We start from the raw sequence: 6,000 nt of genomic DNA, 5'->3' as shown, positions 1-6,000 counted from the left end.
TATAAGGGGTATATATATATATGTTGTCTATATACATATAAGTTCTGCATTGTCTACCCTAAGGTTTAAACGTAGCATGTTATCAACACTCTAGTACAATTCCATCATCAAAGCACATAACGATATCTATCAACATCTACTCATCAAAACACATAACGATGTTTATCAACATCAACTCATCAAAACACATAACGATACAATTAGAGTGCATGATATGTCAATGCAACGTCACTCTCGACGGTTCCAGAAAGAGTAGGCTGGGCACGTTTGAGTCGGTCCTAACACTGGCATTGTGTCGACCATAACTCCCGAGTGTCACTTACAACCTTGACATAGCCGGATCAATCCTAACCCTGCGGGTCGACTTTTCCCTCCGCTATGCCCGACAATCAACAGGTCGATCCTAACCTCACGGTCGATCATATCCCCCGTCGATGTCCGAATTACCCGAAGGAACGTCACTCTCGACGGTTCTAGAAAGAATAGGCTGGGCACGTTTGAGTCGGTCCTAACACTGGCATTGTGTCGACCATAACCCCCGAGTGTCACTTACAACCTTGACATAGCCGGATCAGTCCTAACCCTGCGGGTCGACTTTTCCCTCCGCTATGCCCGACAATCAACAGGTCGATCCTAACCTCACGGTCGATCATATCCCCCGTCGATGTCCGAATCACCCGAAGGTATAAACTGTACCCGAAGGCATAAACTGTACCCGAAGGCATAAACGGTACCCGAAGGCATAAACTGTACCCGAAGGCATAAACTGTACCCGAAGGCATAAACTGTACCCGAAGGCATAAACTGTACTTGAAGGCATAAACTTAACTCATGATGATTCCTCGAATCATCCGACTCATCTCCATCCGATGGTCAAAAACTGCTCAGCGAGCAAAGAGTATCGACATACTCGAAAACTATCAGTCTCCCGGCTTATCCCTCGGATAGCCCAATGACACAACTGCTCCCAGAGCACAAGAGTATCAACATACTCAAAACCTCTCAACTTCCTCAACGCTTGGATCCGACGACACTTCTCGTTTTCCAAAACTAAGATCTTCATCCTAAGCTTCCTTTCGAGTTTATTATCATTATTTGAAGATTTTAGAGGTTGTTTAATGTCTTATGAGTTTTCTTTACAAAATGATATCCTTTTTAATCTTATCGCGAATCTTATAAGTTCCCGGGATCTCCAAATCCCAAATGACTCCAGAGAATGCCTCGATCCATGAAAAACCATAACAAGGCCCGAATCTCATTCGTCCTATCGAACTTTCTCAAAACTCTCAAAATAAAATCGGCATGACCTGCCCGCCATTCTCACTACTCAGAAACTCAGATTTCATTGCAAATGCATAATTAACTCAGCACAAACAACCAACATGTCAAATCAACATATTATGCAATAACCACATAGCACTTAGCATATAAAGCATGCATCACACATCCTAAATTACCCACATAGCACTTAACATGAAATTCACTCTCAAAACATTTAGTAGATGAATCATCTACATTGTCAGCCGAAGCCTCAGAAAACATTTTCCCAATCATACACAAACAAGTGCATAAACAGTAAATCAAGTCGAATGCGTCGACACCTAAAGCATTAGCTAGTAAGGTAAGTTGCCCTTACCTCTAGTTATTCCAGCGTTCTCCTCAAACGTTCCTTCACAATGAGCTCCTTGATCTTCAGGAAATTCTTCAAAAGAACCTTTAAAGTAAAACCACAGAATTCTATCAAAATCTATCGGAAACTAAGCTATCAATGCTCACTAAGGTTACTCGAAGTAATCTATACTCTAAGGTACGATAATCTAGCGCGAAAGACAAGTTTTTGGAAAAGGAATTTTCCTCCTCCTCCTCCCCTATAGGGCTCGGCCACTTTTGGTAATTGTGGGGCTCGATTTTTCTTCGATCAAACTTGGTTCCTATGCTTTCATAAGCCGTAACTAAGGGTATTCTGAACTCGGAAAAATTATCGGATCAAAAACTGTCGCAGGGGTATTTTGGTCATGATTTTTAACTTAGGATTTTCAAAACTGAAATCCCAAAAATAAAATTTTGCAGGGACGTCACCAACGACGTTTATGACAACTAATCCTACTAACACTAAGCTAAGGCGATAGTTTTTAGCCTAAAGGTTGAAGCTTTACCTCAAAAACTCCAAAAATGGGTATTTAAGGCTAAAATTGATTCCGGCGGAATTCCGGCGACATAACGGAAAATCTAATCCGGCAGAAGTGATCTTGGGCACATATAGAAGAGGTTTAGAATCAGAAATGAAAGATTCAGGATAGTTTTGCAAAAACCCATAAACTATCCGCTCAGAAAACTCTACAGAAAAGCTATGGAAAAAGCGATCAGAGGTAAGGATTAGCGACTATACCTCGAAACCTTGAAGCAGCAACTGATTAATCAACGATCAAGCAAGAATTGAACAAAATCTTCTTCTCCTCCTCTCCTCTCAAACTCGCGGCCTTGGTGGGTAGAAAATGGTGGAGTTTTGTGATTTCTTCTCACTTGCTTGCTATATATAGAAGATGGCAAATCGCGGGAAAATGAAAGTTTCGCGAATCTGATTTTTCCGGCGTCATTCTCCATGAATTAATAGATATGTTTTGGCAAAAGAATTCCAAAACCATAAAGAGGTCTCCTTGTATTTTTGGCAACTAATGCATAGTCGGTATAAAACTATTTTACCCGATAAGTTGCTTTTTGCATCGAATGTCGGAATAGAAAACTTCCTTCTGAAGAAAGATTGAAATCATCAAGAGAAATGGGTGTACGCGTGTAGAATATTCATTTGAAGCTCTGAATAGATAAAATCTTCATTGCCAAGAATTTCTAGGGTTTTGAAATACCAGGGTTTCGGTTTCGGCAAACTTCCGATGATTGGAATCGGACGTTCGTAGATCCTAGAGTTTCGCCTCGAAACGATTGTGATATATGGAAAAAGAGAAGTTCTAACATTTCTCTGAAGATTTTTGGAATTAACTTCCGTCGTGCCTATAGATGAAAATTAGCTATATATTAGGGTTTCTGACCTAGGTTTAAGCGTATAACGATCGTGCTATAACTTTTATCGACTTCGATACGATCCTTTGACTTTTCCTGAACTTTCTCCTTCATAAATTTATTTCATTTGGTAAACTCTTGTTCAGGTTTCCTTTCACGATACATCAAGCCTAATCGTAAATGGAAATCTCTTCCACTTATTCTAAGCTTAAAATCTTGGGTCTTACATGAACCGTCATTTTAAAGGGCCTTGCGTTTATTCGTTACAAAAAAGTCAAGAATGAAGATGAAACTTTGATTACGCATATTTTTTTTTTGAACGTGATTATGCATATTTCAAATAAACATCAGTCGTTATTTTTTTTTCCTTTTTAAGATGAATATACCAGTAACCCTAATTCTCAAATTCCTATATAAACACGTCATGGTATTCTTCAACTTCATCATTTATTCCCACCAACTATTAGCTTTGAAATATACTGTGTTCTAATGGCAATCGACGACCTCGCCACCATCGATGCCTCCAAAGAGAACTGGTCTATTGTGTAAGATCAAGTTTTGATCGAGTAGTACAGCTCTATGTTTTGATGATTACAAGTTAACATTTGAGTATGAACAATTATGGTACTCCAATGTGTTTTTCTGAGTGTGCTATTTACAGGCTCTGACCTCAATCCAATCTCACACAAATCAGAAGCACTGTGCATAAAGAGTGACCCAAGCAACGCTTTCGCAACATCTATGTTCACTATGAACAGTAGAAATGCTTCAGAAGATCTGAAGTTATACAAGCTCTGATATGGACTCAGTCACTAGAAGTTCTGAAGATCCAGAAGTTCTGACAACCAAGAAACTCTGAAGGCTCAGATGTTCTGATGGTGTAGAAGACTCTGAAGATCCAGAAGCTGAATAGTGAAAACTCTGATGTCCAGAAGCAAGAAACTCTGAAGACCATGTACTTCCCTCTGAGTTCAGAATCAGAAGATACAACGGTCAGAGGATCTGTGCTTTCCCTCTGACTCTGATCAACCGGCTTCACAAGTTCCAACACGAAGCATTCCCCTGATCAGAAGTCTCCTAGGTTTAAAGGTCAAGTCACTATCCAAGTACAAAAGCATATGTACTTTCCTGACGACCTACCTAACGTTCTCAGCCACAGCAGAAGCTGGAATTTCCAGAACTGCCCTCCAACGGTAGCATTTCCATGCAGCGTTCAAACCCTAATCCTTGGAGTATAAATAGAGGCTGAAGTTTGAAAGATGCGGTTGGAAGAATTACACACGCGCAAGCTATATTCAAAAACCTTCTAAGCATTCTTTCATCTGAATTCATTGTGTTTACTATTAGCTTTTTAGCTTTTCAGAAGCAAATCTCTTGTAAACATTCATTCTTAAACAGTTTGTTTAGTTACCTTTAGGAGATCAAGGTTGATCAGATCCTAGAGAAGACTAAGAGAGTGAATCTTAGTGTGAGCTAAGTCAGTGTAATTGTTAGTCACTTGTAGGTTTCAAGTGCAGTTGTAACACTTTACCTGATTAGTGGATTGCCTTCATTCTAAGAAGGAAGAAATCACCTTGACGGGTGGACTGGATTAGCTTGAGGGATTTATCAAGTGAACCAGGATAAAAATCCTTATGTGCTTTTCTATCTCTTATCTTTAGCACTTAAGTTCTCGAAAGATTTGTTAAAATCTTTAAGGTGGAAGTTTTATCTTGAAAACGTTATTCAAACCCCCCCTTTTCTACCGTTTTTCATACCTTCATATTGTTGCAAAGGTGAACAGTTTGTGGCTTAGTCCGAGCTTATATGGATCCAAGCTTCCATTTTTCATGGACATGATTCTTATGGATGACAAGGTAAATCAATTTTTCACATAAACACCATGTTTTACGTTCTTTTGCTTATACTATAAATCGCTTATGTTCTTCTTTTATTGAATTTCAGGGTGTTAAGATTCATGCTTCGGTTAGGAAGACTCTGATATACCGATTCCAATCTTTGCTAAGTGAAGGACGTGTATATCAGATTTCGTTCTTTGGTGTTGGTGAAAGCGGTCGTGATTTCCGACCAACCTCACATCCATTCAAGATCAACTTTGATATTCATACATCTGTGCGCTTGGTTCCCAACAAGGCCATCAACTTAAGCTCGTACAATTTTGTGCCAATATCTGATATAATGTTCAAGGATCTTGATACGTCTTTTCATATTGGTATATACTCTTTTTGTACCTTTTGATTTTTAAATTACTGTTCTGGGTTTTGGATTAATGTTTCTATGATTTTGCATATGTGATTGGAATTCTCACTGGTGCAAGTGCTGAACAAGAATTCGAAAAAGATGGTGGGAAGCAGAAAAGAATTACTATTGAACTTGACCAAGATGGGTACACCCAATGTTCAAAGCTTAATCAAATTTTATACATCTTTAATTATTAAGTTTTTACGGTTTTATAATTTCTCATGCGTCTTAATAGGGCTCGGGTTGAATGCGCATTTTTTGGAAAGTATGTTGATGAGGTCGTTGGTTATCTTGGATCTGTTGATGCAACCAATGCTGTTGTTGTTGTGAGTTGTGTCAAAGTAAAGCCTTTTAAAGATATTTTAAAGTTTCATCTGATGTCAAATAATTAAAGTGCAGTGACAAATTTTTTTAAAACATTCATAATTTTTATGTTACAGGTAAGACAAGTCTCCAAAATGTTTATAGATCTACAAAGGTTCTTTTTAATCCTCTCATAGAAGCACCTGCCCCCCCACACACACTTTTGTGGCTTCAACCTCAACACAAAATTAAAAAAATTGAGGATATAGACAAACATGTTTCTGCAGAGCTTCCTGATCCTAAAGTTTATCCAAATTTATACAAGGCAATATCATCATACATGATGCATGGTCCATGTGGTGTTGTTGACCCTAAGTCAGTTTGCATGGTCGATGTAAAGTGTTCTAAACACTTTTCAAAAAAATTACAAAATTGCAC

The sequence above is a fragment of the Lotus japonicus genome, chromosome 1, assembly GCF_012489685.1.
Source record: "Lotus japonicus ecotype B-129 chromosome 1, LjGifu_v1.2".
Taxonomy (NCBI): domain Eukaryota; kingdom Viridiplantae; phylum Streptophyta; class Magnoliopsida; order Fabales; family Fabaceae; genus Lotus; species Lotus japonicus.
This window is presented reverse-complemented; position numbering follows the sequence as displayed.